Source organism: Meriones unguiculatus, chromosome 2 (assembly GCF_030254825.1).
Source record: "Meriones unguiculatus strain TT.TT164.6M chromosome 2, Bangor_MerUng_6.1, whole genome shotgun sequence".
NCBI lineage: Eukaryota > Metazoa > Chordata > Mammalia > Rodentia > Muridae > Meriones > Meriones unguiculatus.
Window position 1 is genome coordinate 23,874,954 of NC_083350.1, and position 15,248 is coordinate 23,890,201.

A 15,248-nucleotide genomic window follows, 5' to 3' on the forward strand; every position below is an offset into this window, starting at 1 on the left:
TATATATTGTGTTTTTGTAGAACAGGTCCTACTTGGCATAGGAGAATACCTACAGGCCTTTGGATCTGTCTATATTGAAGGTAAGAAAAATCAAAATGACGAACATTAAATGGCATTGTCTCCATGCCTTACCTCATGTCTATACCCTTTAGTGACCTCTCTGACTCACCCCCAAGCTGAGGTCATGAAGGCCACACTCAAACACAATACTAGTCATATCCCATGCAGCCCATTCTGGCTGATATTTCCTAAATAACTGAGGGAATTATTTCAATTATAATTTAGGTGTAGGAGCTAAGTGCTTCACAACCTGCTTTCGTAACAAATCATCTAGACCTAAATGCTTCTATTTCCTACAAAGACTATACCTGTCTAAACTCATCCATTCTTCTACCATCCAGGCTTCTCTGGGTGCCTACAGTGTGTTAGACCCTGAACTTCGTCCACGTGGATGGAGAAAGAAGTGCTCTCAGAAACAGGGTAGGAAGAAGACCAAGGTGAAAACACGACTAGACAAAAATACCTTGGGAAAGTTGATGAACTGTGGTTGGTTCAGGAGAGCTGGAGGTACACAAGACAAAGGGCAGAGACAAAGATGAGGAGAGAAGACACGTCAGAATTCGTCACACCGAAGGACTAAGTTATTACAGGTTTGTGCCTGCTAGAGGATCCGTGCTTACAAGATGCTCTTGATAGCACATGGGTGTTTTTTTTGTTGTTGTTGTTTTGTTTTGACTTCGTAGTATTTAAAAGAAAAAGTCTGTCACTAATTCTCCAGTAGTTAGATTAGGGTCATGCCAAATGAAAGTTAAAATGTGATTTTTCTCTTAAGGTATCTATTAAATTACCATGATGACAAGCAGCACATGTGAAGATGTCGAAACCCTAAAAGTTGGCAAAAGTTGAAAGTTTGAGAAATTCTGGTGGGGAATATTTGAAATATTGTAATCATGATAGTTACGTCACTTTTGGATTTTTGAGAACTCAGGCTGTGCTAGAGAGAAGAATGAAGGTTCCAGAAGTCTGATGTCTGGTTTTAGTGGTGCAGGCCTGTAATTCAAGTGCTGAGATAGGAGGCTGAGATAGGAGGGTCAATAGCGGAAGACTGGTCTGGGCTATATATTGAGATGCTAGAAAAGCGAAATTAAAGAACAACAAAAACAACAAAAAGTATTATAATATAGTATAGTTGAAAAATACTGGTCTTTGCCAAGGGCTATGATTCTAGGAATAGAAAAAAAACATAGATTGAAAAAATATGTAGAGTTGCTTTTAATCAGTCTTGGTAGTTGTTAGATTTGAATATCAAATATTTCCCACAGGCTCATATGTTTAAGCTCCTAATCTCAGCTGATGGTATGATTTGGGGAATTATGGAAGTTTAAGGAGTTGGGCTCTAACTCTAGAACATGGGTTGCTTTGGGCTGAGCCTTGAGGCTTGTAACCCATCACCTCTCCTCGTCAAAGTCGCTCTAATCTGCTCAGCCACTGAGATGTGAGTAAGCAGCCTCATGCATTTGCTACCATGACAGACTGTACTCTCCAAAACAGTGAGAAAAAGTAAACTCTCCTTCCTTTAAGTTGCTTTCGGTCAGTATGAAAAAAGTAAGGAAACTGATACCGGGAAGGAACGGTATTGCTGTGATAACCCTGACCACATGCTTTGTATGTGTTTGGAAGTAGAACAATGGAGAAATATGGAGTGAGCTTAGAGCTTTCATACTAGCAAAGCCTTAGTATGTTGTAAGATCACAGTTCTAGGGTAAAGGCGGACATCAAGGTGGCGGGAGTTTGAGAGAGCTAGTCCTATGATCTCCCTAATCAGGGGCAGAGAACACTAAGTGCACACACTCCAGTGCTGAGCTTGCTCTCTTAGATCAGTCAGAATCCTCTGCCCACGGAATGGTGTCATCCGCAGTGGCTGTCTTCCCACCCACTTTCTGCTATCCAGATAGTCCCTTCTCCAGACTTGCCTACAGGCCAACCTAATCTAGAGAGACCCTTACTGAGACTCCCTTGCCAGGTGACTCCAGATTGTATCAAACTGACAAAACTAAGCATCACAATAAGAAGAAAAAATACAAGAGTTACAGGGTGTCTTAGTTATTGTTCTATTGTGTGAAGAGACACCATGACCAAGGCAGTGATATAAAAGGAAGTATTTAATTGGGGGCTTGCTCATAGTTTTGGAGTGTTAGTCCATCATCGTCCTGGCAGGAAGCAGACAGGCATGGCACTGGAGCAGCAGAGAGAACTTTACACCTTGACCCACAGGCAGCACACAGAGCTGGTTGGAAAGGGTGGAGGAAGGGGGGAAGGAGAGAGAGAGGGAGAAGGAGAGGGTTGGCCTGGGCTCTTGAAACATCAAAGCTCACCTCGAATGACACCTCCTCCAACAAGACCATACCTCCTAATCCTTTCCAAAACGCTCATCAGCCAGGGACTAAGCCTGCAAATATATGAACCCATGGGGACCATTTTCATTCAGACCACCACACAGGGTTATAATGCCTTGCACCAAAGTTCCTGAAAGCCACTGAATCTAGGCAATATGTGGCAGGGTCAGATTCCCTGGAAAGAGTCCTGGAGAAAGCACTGTATGTAGCCTTAGTTGTAATGGACACCTCAGGATATTTAGATACCAGAAAAATGGGATGTCTGTGGAGGAAAGCTGCCCGCAGGTAGCCTACACGCACATCAAGGAGGACCAGGGCTATTCAGACTCGTTGGTGTTCCGATGTTGTTACTACAAGCCTTGGCTAATGAACATGGAGCTGCAGAGTTTGCACTCCTAGGTTTTGGTCTTGCTCTTATCTAGTATTTTCTTGCTATAGTTTTATCCTCCACTTTGAAATGGGAATATTTAGGTCTGTGTCAGAGTATATCAAAATTAAGTAACTTAATGTTTTGATTTGCTTTTGCTGGGGTTTATAGTTGAGCATACCTTCAGTGTAGAAGATACTTTTGACTTTTGAGCAATATTATTGGAATTATAAGCCTTTAAAAATGGTTTATTTATTTATTTATTTAGTGTGTGTGTGTGTGTGTGTGTGTGTGTGTGTGTTGCCAGTGTTTGGGAACATATTGTATAGTGACATGTGTATGGAGGCCATAAGACAACTTGTAGGAACGTTCTCTCCCTCTGCCACATGTGTCTTGGGGACACAACTCAGATTGTCAGGCTTGATGGCACACACCTTTATCTGCTGAGCCATCTTGCCAGCCTGACTGTAGGCAGTTTTAAAGTTGGATTAAAACTATGTGGCATAATGAGATAACATGAACCATGAGGGAGCCGTGAGTGGCATGTTAGAATTGGAATGAAAATGAGCCCTCTAGACTCATGTATTTGACCACTTGGCCTTTGGTTGGTGGTGGTTTGAAAGGGTGCAGACATGAAGAGGTGGGGTGTAGCTGGAGAAAGTAGGTCTTCGGCTGCCAGCCTTCTGTCACGATACATTACATCCTTAGAAACCCTGAGCCCAAATTAACCTTTCCTCCACCTTGGCTCTTGTCAGGGTATTTGGCCATGGTGTTGCCAGGTGGTAGGAATCATTATGATTGAAAAATTCTCAGGTATTAACTTGTTTTGTTCAGGAGGAAACAAAACAGTGCCGTTCTGTTTACATTTTGTGTATGTGTTGCTAAGGATGGACGGACCCAGGTGTGTGTGTGCACTGGGGTGTGTATTGTGGTCAGATTCCCTCCTTCACGCTACATGTCCCAGAGATGTATGTCCCGGCACACCAACATGCACATAAACAGAGTAGACACATAACTACATGTAATTTTAAAGTATCTACCTCAAGACTAGAAGTTTCTGCCACATCTCTAGCCATTAAGTGTCCACACAGCACTGACCCACCTCTGCTCTTTCTGCCTCTCTCACTGATGACCACACATGCCCCAGGCCCTGAATTCTCCTCCATACATAGGAACTGCTCTCAAACCCCAAGTACTTTTTAAAATTTGTTTTTGAGACAGGCTTGTTATAGTGCCGAGACTGGCTTTGAACTCACAATGTTGCCGCCTCTGCACTATATGCCAGGATTATAGGTGTATGTCACCACACCCAGGCTCAGATACATTTTTTTTTTTTAAACTGTAAAGCATCAAGAGAAAAGGAAGAGGTTAAATTACTTGGCAAATCTTGAGGTATCAATCCTTGTTCTTTAGACTCCAAGACCAACTTTTCTTGCTTCCCCCAGCCCCAGTGTTTGTGTTTTATTACAGACTTATGTGTGTTCACATGTAGAAGAATGTCCATAAGGACACCACATTTATTTCTCTCACTATCCTCCCCTGGCTCCAGACACAGAATCCCAATTGGTGCCTGTGTGGAAGCTTTTGAAAAATCAAGGAAACAGTCTCAATTGTGAATCTTTCCTCAGTGTCAGCTTGATTGGGGTCAGTATCACCATGGTGTCTAGGAGACTGTTTCCAGAAAGGTTTAACTGAGGAATGTACATGAAACTAGCCTTTGACTCAATAAAAAGGAGGAATCCAGCTGAGCACTGGTAGTCGTCTCTCTGCTTCCTGACTGTGGAGGCAAAGGCACCCGCCACCTCATGCTCCTGCCCCCACGCCTTTCCCATCACATTGGCCTATATCTCTTCTCAAACCATGAGCCAAAATGAATCCTCGTGTAGTTACTTCTTGTCAGATATTTGGTCAAAACAACTAGAAAAAGAATGTATGCACAATTTAATCTCCAGAAAGATAGCAGAATATGAAAAAGATAGTTGACATCTCAGAGTAGATATGCCCTGGGGAGGAAGAGTAGATTATAGCATCACGAAATATCCTTGCAGTCAATTCTCAAGCCAAAATTTTCAGACTTGATACAAAAGGATAGTTTAGAATGTTTTAAGAAATAAAAAAATTCACATATTCCAATGATATTACCATCTTATCCTCCTTATTTAAAAAAAAAGACTTTATGCACAGGTGTTATGACAAGAGTAAAATTAGACATTCTGATAAAAGTGGAATTGTGATAGAAAAAAATCTTGAATCAGATTTATAGTCATCAAAGGAAAACATTTGGAAACTCTGATGTTTACTATGAAGACACATTTCAGTTGCAGGTAGGAATTACAAGTGAGGTAATATTTCTAATAAAAAAGAGAGTGTTGAGATTTTCAATACGGTTATCCCCTCATTGAACCATATAACAGGTTTTTAAATTTGTGGCAATAATAATTGCATTGGCTACAATGTAGCATATAAAGACTCATTTAGTAATGAACTAATTCCTTTCTATGTATTTTCAATCTTACTTTCTTGGGTATTAGAGGGATGCTGACGTACTAGTGTTTCTCACACTGGTTTATATATATGTAAGAATCATATGACGGTGCTGTCAATACTCAAAGGGGGATTAATACAACTCATTCTATTGGTACATGTTTACCCTAACATATTTAAATCAAGGGCTCAAATGCTCATATACTAATGTTCATAGAAGCACTAATTATAACAGCAAAAATGCTGGAAAATTCAAATGCCAACTGTGGTGCATAAATACAATTGAACATTTGTTAGTGTATTTTGAAGCTATTTTATTTAATTCTTATAACTCTACTTCCCTTCCAACCCTTGTTCCACCCTAATCCCTTCCAACCCTCCAACACTAGGTAGGAGAGAAAGAAGATTAGAGAAGAAAGGGGGCATAGACCTCTGTAGGCTACTTCCTGCTGATTATGGGCATTGGGTTCCTTGAGACAAGTCCAGTCTTCGTCCTCAGAATATCCAGCTGTCCAGAGTCCAGCAATCCAGCAATCCAGCAATAGCAAACACAGGATGAACCAGCAGCAGCAGGGACGGTAGCAGGAGGAGCAGGAGCTGCCACAGGCCTTCTCAGGCTGTCATAGTTATATCCTCCCAGAGTCCCCAGAATCAAACCGTCTGCAGCTGGCAAAGATCACGCCCCTGCTAGTGCACAAAATCACAATCACCTGTTGTGAAGCAGCCTTTTATCCCACACCTGGAATTAAAACAAAAATATATTTACATTACATAACTGGGTTTTTAAAGAAACCAAACTCTCACTACCAATATTGTTTAGATATCGAAAAGGAATGCCATTTCTGATCTAAGGGAGTTGGGGTTGTAGCTCAGTGATAGAGTATACACATGGTATGAATAAGGCCCTAGAATCGATCCTAACTCCAAAATATACAAAGACTAACACATGTTTTATCATGTGTGAACTTGAAAAGCATTATGCAGGGAATAATCCAGATACAAAAAGACAAATATTCTGTGATCTGACTTACATGAGGTTATAAGTTATAAGTTATAGAGACAAAAATGAGAGTGGTGGCTGCCAGAGGCTGGGAGCCAGGCAAGTGGAAGTTAGTTGTTTAATGGATAGAGATAATTTAGGGTGGTGAAAAGTTCTAAGAATGGGCAGTGGTTAAACTATGCTTGTGAATGCACTTCATACCACTAAAGTGGATACTTAAAAGTGGATGCCGTGAAGCCAGGCTTTGTGGTGCTTGTCTGTAACCTCAGAACCTGGGAGGTGCGAGAAGGAGGGTCAGGATTTCATTCACTTTCCCCATGTAGTATGGTCTTCCACATTATGAGTCATCCTCAGATACACAGGGAATTTGAGGCCAGCCTGGGCTTATTAGCCTCTATCTCAGAGTAAACAACCAAAAGCAATAGAACAAAAAACGAGGCTGGGAAGGTGGCTCAGTTCCTAAGAGCACTTGGTGCTTTTCCAGAGGACCTGGGTTTGGCTCTCAACACCCACGTGGTGGCTCACACCATCTATAGTTCTAGTTCCAGGAAATCGCATACCCTCTTTTGACTTCCAGAGGCATCAGGCATGCACATAGTACATAGACATACATAAATCCAAGAAAACTGTACACATAAACTATTTTTTTTATCTTTAAAATAAAAACACCAAAAGCCCAAACCAAAATGAAGCAACCACCCCATAAGTTAAACTAGTAAATTTAATGTTAGGCCAAATTTATATCCTCAAGATTCATTTGAAAAAACCATAAGGAATCACTGATGTCTAGCCACCAAATCCCATAGACTTTGATTTTAGTTAGTTTTGGATTGAGGTGATTTTTAAAGCTCCTTATCAAATCTTACACATCATGAGGCCTAAGGAGACAGTGGTGCAGGACAGTGGTGCTCACGCTGGAGTTGATACAGGAATCATTTGAGACGGCTGGGTGTTGTTGATCACATCTTGAATCCTCCCTGCCCCCCCCATCCCCCCCACCCTCCGCATTCAGGAGGAAGCTTCTCTATCTTAGCCTTCCAGACTCCAGCACTATAAGCCACATAAACTTCTATCATTTACAAATTACCCACTGTGGCGCTTTGTATTCTGGGCAGAACATTGATTGCCCTTTACCATCATGAGGCCATAGCAGCTGCAGCTGCACTTATTGAGGAGAGGCCCTCCACAGATGGGGCCTTTGAACATCCCCTCATGGTGGGGGTGGCAAGAGGGTCATTAGACCCTGACATGAAACTACAGCGGCTCCCTCACTCCTGTCGCCAGCTCTGCATCAGCTGCATGTGGTCTGGGAAATGCCAGAGTGTACAGAGGTGGGAGGTTTATAGAAGAGAGTCTACCGGTGCAGACCTTAGGAGGTCATCACACTAGGCTGGAGTTTTGTAGTGATGCAGTTATTTGGTGGTGGTGGGGGGTGAGCGTCACGAATCAGTAATCCCTCCCCCATACTCCTGTAAATGAGCCCAGCGAACCCATTGGTTCAACAAGCTATGTGTGGATGACAACACTGACTTGGTCTTTCGTCGGTGCTCTATCCATAATGAGTGGATGTTTGTGCCTGTCTTCCCAGGAGACGTGATGGCTCCTGCTGCCATGCTCTCTCCACCACGGTAGATTGTATCCCCTCAGGCAATGGGCTGAAATAAGTCCTTCCTTTCTTCCTTAATTTGGCTTTGGTCACAGCAAAGGTAATAAAAAAACAAAGTAATAAAATGACTGTGCAAACTTATCTGTTCAGTACTAATCAAGTCACACCTATGCTTACCTTAGCTGACCTGGACAGGACCTTGGAGCCTAGAGGGGTTTTTCTCTCTTCTTTAACCTCTGTTACAGGTTCTCAAAGGATGGCCCTGCATCAGCAAGTGTCAGCATCCCGGGGAGCTTTTTAGAAATGCAAACTTTCAGGCTCCAGCAAAGACAGCCTGAATCAGAAAATGGAGATGGGCCCTCCAACACTGTGCTACTTCATAACCCCACGGGGATTCTGGTCCATGCTAGTGACTGAGAATGGCTCCCCACACTTCAGATTCAAGATATTTTGGGACAATAATTTCTTTATGATCCCCTCAGTCACATAGAGATTACTTCCTGTTTCATATCTAAATTTATCTCCTTAAAGCTTTGAAGGGTGGAGCTCTCGGTCTTCAAAAGTGTAAGACGCTGTTCTTACATGCCTTTGTGGGTAACAGCCCCGGGTGGGTCCCAGCAGAAGGGGAAGCAAGGAAGCGATAAAGACACAGCTGGCACCGACAAGGGGATGCCGGGCTTGATCTTTGCTCTCCTCCCCTTGACCATTATTTAATAGCTGGGTTACCCAAGATCCATTCAGAACAGGAGCACAGCATAGCCTGCCACACTTGAGTTTTAAAGGTTAACAGCTCTAAGGAGCTGGGGATGCCGTATAGTGGAGATGCTGAGAGTATCATTTATTGGCTAATATTCATCTAGAAATTGCCTGAATTAACTAAGGGGGGAGAAAGATAAGCATATAGGCCCGCAGAAACTGAGAACAGATGGGGAATAAAAATGGCCCCATATGACGGTGATTTAGAATTTGATGTTTATTTCAGAGGACTCAACTTACAGTGTCATTTTAGCATCCTGTTACTTTTATCTTATTTAACTTGGCATTGACCCAAGCCCATTGATGTCCACGAAACAGTACATGTTAAGGCTCCCACAGCACCACCCTTATGTGGTGGTGTTTAGCATCTTCCTCTCAAGGAAAACATTTCCTTTCGGGCTAAACTTTCACTTCAGCAAGCCAATGCCAGCATCTTCGTACATTCTTATTTATGTGGGTTGTGTATTTTGTGTGTGTGTGTGTGTGTGTGTGTGTGTGTGTGTAGAGGCCAGAAAACAGTGGCAGAGCCTCTGGAGCTGGAGTTATAGGTGTTTGAAGGAAAACTGATGTGGGTGCTGGGAACTGAACTTAGGTCCTCTGAAAGATCATCAAGTACTCTTATTATTATATTTATTATTATATAATATATTTATTATAGTTATTCAGCCACCTCTCCAGTCCCATCTTTGCACATTCTTTAATGCTATGATGACCATGTTTAGAAAAATGTGTTCTCTGTGCAGAAAATTCCTGGAGAGTTTTATCTCGTATATCTCTCAGTTTATACAATATCAATTAAATTATGCCTCTTTTTTTCTAGTTATTTTACAAATTACTTATGAGTTCTTTGTGTGTGCGTTTAGTTGCTGCTACATTTTGTAGCAGATTCCACTGCGACAAACCTTTTAATTTTAAAACTATTTATTTTTGGACCTAATATTGAGTGATCAACAGCGTTTTAGCTCAGCATAACTTGTCAGTCAGCATAACCAGTTTCACCCGAGCTTCCTCTGAGTTCTTTAATGAAGATTACTTAGTTACTTAGTTCTGGTCGTTGGAGTGGGTTTTAAAGCTTTTTTTTTTTTTTTTTTAATCAAGTGCTTCAAAGCTGTTTGCCTCAAAAGTGTCTGGGAACAAGGCTGTCCCTCTAACAGAAAGAACAGACTAAAACAGAGAAAGCTTACTCGCTCCATCATTGCTGAACTCATGTTTGCACCATGTCAGTCTGTACACAGTGCAATAGCATAGCCGATAAGCTTTGGTTTTCACCCCCTTATGCTTCCTCTCATTGTGGTTAGTACTCGGGAGGGGCTTTCCTGGTGTGCTCTCTTCGGTTTGTTTCCTAAAATATTTTGCATTGTTTTGCATGACTATATTTCCTACCTTGTGCCACCTTATGTCTCAGAGAGCTAATATACTGCACAAACACAGTTGTATGATCACAGTTTGTTACGGTGGAGAGGGAGGGTGTGTTTATCAAAGAGATTTGTGGTAAAATGTAAATAATGTAAAATTTACCACTTACCACATCCATTTGAAATGAGTAGTTTAGAGGCATTAAGTTTACAGTATGGGGTAACCATGACCTCTACTCATCCTCAGGTTTCATTACACTAGACAGAAAGTGTACCCATAATGATCATTCTGTTTTCTATTTCTATGTGTTTGACACTCCAGGTAATTCATGTAACTAAGGCCAAACAATCTGTCCTTTTGTGTCTGGTGAATCCATTAAGCATAATGCCTTAAAGACTCAACCATGTCACAGCCATGTTATCCTTTCCAGATATGAAGGCACAGGTCTGTAGTCCTTGGTAGATGAAGGGAGGTCTGTGCATTTCAGGCAGCTTGGGGCTACATATTGAGACCTTGTCTAAAAATCTTTTTTTTTCTTCTTTTAATATGGCTTATTTTATTTTTTCATTTATTTATTTAATCACTTCACAGCCTGATCCTAGTGCCCTCCCTTCTCTCCTCTCAGTCCCACCTCATGCCCCTCCCCCACCCCCATTTCCTTCTCAGAGAAGGAACCATGGGAACCAATCCTCCCTCACCTCAGTTGCAGCAGCACTAAATTCATCTTTTCACACTGAGGCCTAACAAGCCATCCCAGCTACGGAAAAGGGATCCAAAAGCAGGCAACAGAGTCAGAGACAGCCCCTGCTCCCATTGTTAGGGGACCCTCATGATGATCAAGCTACACATCTGCTATATATGTGTAAGGGGTCTAGGTCAAGCCCAAGCATACTCTTTGGTTAGTGGTTCAGCCTCTGTGAGCCACCATGGGCCCAGGTGAGTTTACTCTGTAGGTCTTCTTGTAGTGTCCTTGACCCCTATGACTCCCTCAATCCTTCTTCCCACTCTTCTATGAAATTCCCTCAGCTCAGCCTATTGTTTGGATGTTGGTCTCTGTATCTGTTTCCATCAGCTGCTGAACTTGCTCAACTATGTTCATAACAGGATTATTTATTTGTACTAGCCAGAAAGTAGAAACAACCTAGATGTCCCCCAACTGAAGAATGGATAAAGAAAATATGGTACATTTACACAATGGAACACTACTCAGCTATTAAGAACAAAGACATCATGCAATTTGCAAGCAAATGGATGGAACTAGAAAATATCAACCCAAGTGTGGTAACCCAGACCCAGAAAAACATGAATGTTATGTTCTTACTTATAAGTGGATTTTAGCCTAAAGTACAGGATAACTACATTCTACAATCCACAGACCTAAAGAAGCCAAGGAGGGCCCAAGGGAGGCTGCTTGAATCTCACTCAGAAGGGGAAATAAAATAGACATCTAAAATAGATGGAAAATAGAGAGGAAAAAGGGTGAGAGAGGGGCTGGGGGAGGTAATGGGGATGGGAATCAAATGTGGGGAGAACAGGAGGTTGTGGGACCTGGAGAAAGAACAGAAATCAGTGAGGGGCATCTCTGGGACAGGGGAGGCTTCTCGGAGCCTGTGGTGGTGACCTTAGCTGAGACTCGTAACAGCAAGGGTGGGTGGGGGATATGGAGCCTGAAGTCGCCACCTCCTGTAGCCAGATGCAGCTTCCAGTGGAGAGATGGGGACACCAATCCACCCATAAAACCTTCAACCCAAAGTTTATCAACCCAAAGAAGTGTAGGAATAAAGATGAGCAGAGGGTGAGGGAATGGCTAACCAATGACTGGCCCAACCTGAGACCCACCCCATGGGAGAGAGCCAACCCCTGACACTATTAATGATACTCTGCTATGCTTGTAGGCAGGAGTCTACCATGACTGTCTTAAAAATCTTTTACAGCTAGTTGTGATGCCACACACATATAATCTCAGTGTTCAGAAGAATAAGACAGGAGGATCCCAGTGAGTTTGAAGCCAGTCTGGGCTACATTATAATATATATTATAATATCAAAAACCTTTTTATAAAAAGGTGAATAGTGTGTTTGTTTCTGCCCTAGTGCAGCGGTATCCCTGTGTTGCACTTTGTGTCTTCATTTATCAAGTGATAAACATCTGAGCTGTTTCCTCCTGCTGGCTGTCGTGAATAATGTTTTAATTAACATGGTGTGTCAGGACCAGAGTTCCCTTGAGTCTCTGCTTGTAAATCTTTTGGACATATACGCAACAGTGGGATTGTTGGATTGTATAGTGATTCTGTTTAAATTCTTTGTGGGACTAATGAAAATAATAGTGTTTAAGTATCGTAGTTTATCTTTATTAACCACAAACAAGTTTGTTCTCTGGGTCCCAAACAGGATGCAACAGAATGTCTTAAAAACAAAACAAAACTGGCCCACCCCAACATCTACCCCGTCTGCAAACTGCTGGAGCATGTGAAGGGACCAGACCTGCAGAACCAAAGATGCAAGATCTCCACGACACAGGACAACAACAGGATATCAGAGAGGAGTTCCAGTGAGGATCCAGTATTGACAGTGTAGCAGAAGCCAGAGGCCTAGAACCAGACCAATGCCTCATTGCAAAGAACATTTACAAGTAAAGATGTGTGGACAAAAGGGAATACTGTGGGACACACTGTGACACACCACAGCTTCCACAGCAACATGGCATTTATTTATTTATTTATTTATTTATTTTTATTTTCTTTTGGGGGGAGGTTGCAAGGGCAGAGGATGCGGAGGGTATGGAAGGATGAATATGGAGATGGGAAGATGAGTGGGATTGCGGTGCATGATGTGAAATTCACAGAGAATCAATAAAAAGTTAAAAAAAAAGTAAAAGAAAACTATCACCAAACCTCAGTGCCGTTTAAAACCACAGTGCTTAGAATCATGGATACCCGGACAGTTCTTATTGTTAATTTGACACAATCTAGAGTCACCTGGGAATAAAAACATAGATTGAGTAATTACTCAAATCAGATTGGCCAGTGGCTACATCTGTGCAGAGATTGTCATGCCTGATGATTGACATGGAAAGGCCCATCCCACCTAGGTACCATTCCTAGGCAGGCGGTCCTGGGTATAAGAAAGCCAGCTGAGCAGGAACCAGCAAGCAAGCAAGAAAACAAAATTCCTCTGTGGTTTCTGCTTCAAATTCCTGCTGTGAGTTCCTGCCTTGACCTTTCTCAGTGGTGGATTTGGACCTGGCAATATAAGCTGGAACAAACTCCCTCCTCTCCTGAGTTGCTTTTGGTCAGAGTGTTTTATTACCACAACAGAGTCAAACTAGAACAGGTACAAGTTCCCTTCCCCCACCCTTGGCACAGAGCATGGTATATAAAGGCAGTTCAGTTTGACCATCTTGTGTAACTATCTGAAACACCACTCCTGATATTTCTATCCATAAGAGTTCTAAGTCCTTTCCCAGAACGTTTTAGAACAATTCCATAAGTAGTCTTGTATCCTTGGACTGAAGCAAACTCTGGCTTTGTCAGAACTGGACTAAATATTAGGGTGATTCTGTGGGAGAGCAGAAAACAGTGCTACTTCTAACTAACTGCCAAATCACATCCAGCCATCTGACCTCACATACTTTCCTTTGTCTTCACTGCCTCCATCCTGGCCCGGGTTACTCCCAGCTCTTTGTAAACCCTGCAGTAACATTTCTTTCTTTCTCTCTTTTTCAATGAGCATATTTGCCTGTATTTTAATGTATGTATATATGCTGTATGCATAAGAGGGCATCAGATATGCTGGAACTGGGATTATGAGTGGTTGTGAGCCATCAGGTGGGTTCTGGGAACTGAACCCAGGTCTTCTGAAAATGCAGCAAGTGCTCAATCAGAGCTGTCTCTCCAACCTGCTATAACGTGTCTTTTGTTTGTTTGTTTTCAATACAGGGTTTCTCTGTATAGTCCTGGCTATCTTGGAACTCAATCTGTAGACTAGGCTGGTCTCAAACTCAGAGATCTTCCTGTCTCTGCCTCCTGGGTGCCAGGATCAAAGGTGTGCGCCACCACCTTCCAGGGCAGTAGCAAGTCTTGATGGTCTTCCTATGGCTACTTCTTCAAACTGTAGCCCAAGCAATCTTTTTGAAATTCAGATATAATCAACTCACCAACCAAATTTTGGAGAGCCATGGGGCACCAATGCAGATAATTATAAAATATATATGGAAAGCAAACAGGTAATGATCAGGAAGGTTTTTATTTTAAAAAAGAATACTGGCTTGGTGAGGTGGTGGTGTGTGTCTTTAATCCCAGCACTCTGGAGACAGAGTTAGGCTGATCTTGTGACTTCCAGGCCAACCTAGTTTATATAGTGAGACTCTGTCTCAAAAAACCAAAACAACCAACCAAACATTAAAAAAAAAAGCCAGTGGTGGTAGGATACACCTTTGATCCCAGCACTCAGGGAGGCAGAGGCAGGCAGATCTCTGTGAGTTCAAGGCCAGCCTGGTCTATAGAATAAGTTCCAGGACAGCCAAGGCTACACAGAGAAAACCTGTCTTGAAGAAAGTAATGAGCATGGTAAAGGGACTGGCCTCATCAAATATCAAAACAGACTGTAAAAGCCTTAAATACCAATCAGTGGATTGAAATATAGAGAGCCCCAAACATATGTGAGTTTATAGTAAATGTCATTTTTGAATTATTGGGGAAATTTTTATTTTAAATAACTGGGTATTGAGATGACTAAGGAAAGTATTTCCGTAAGTCGTGAATCACACTCTGCAAAATTTCAAGTGAATGAAAGATTCACATTACATTTTTCAAAACTGAAACAATGGAAACACAAGAAGAAATTCGGGAAAATGTCATTACATTCATAGTTTTCTGAGAACTGAGAAATCCCAGAAGCCTTCAAGTAAATAGCTGGCATATTATTTACATAGAAGTTAACACCTTTTCCTCATGAAAAATGTAACAGGTAAGGTAAAATTACTACTGATAAATTGCAAATACTTTAAGGACAAAAGGTACTATCTTTAATAAAGAAGGCATTCTTACAAGTCAGTAAAATAGCTGAACAGGATAATAGGCAATCCACAGGCAAAGGCATTCAAATGGTCTTTTGAAAGTATGAAAAAACATATGCCTTCTTTTTTAAATAACAAATTCAATTAAATAATGCAATAATACCATCTATTTAATATCATCTATTAAATTGGCAGATAAAAATATTGACACTGTTTGACAAAACTACTTCAAATGTAGCATCTCATATTATTAGGGAGAATTTAAAC

The 15,248-nt window shown here is 41.8% G+C and overlaps 1 long non-coding RNA gene across 1 annotated transcript; it reads left to right on the plus strand.

Annotated features, from left to right (window-relative positions):
* Positions 1-19: 19 nt before the first annotated feature.
* Positions 20-12,781, plus strand: LOC132652103 (uncharacterized). The gene is made up of 3 exons (XR_009589591.1): positions 20-80; positions 402-650; positions 12,356-12,781. It is a non-coding gene; the product is annotated as an uncharacterized LOC132652103 (long non-coding RNA).
* Positions 12,782-15,248: the final 2,467 nt, after the last annotated feature.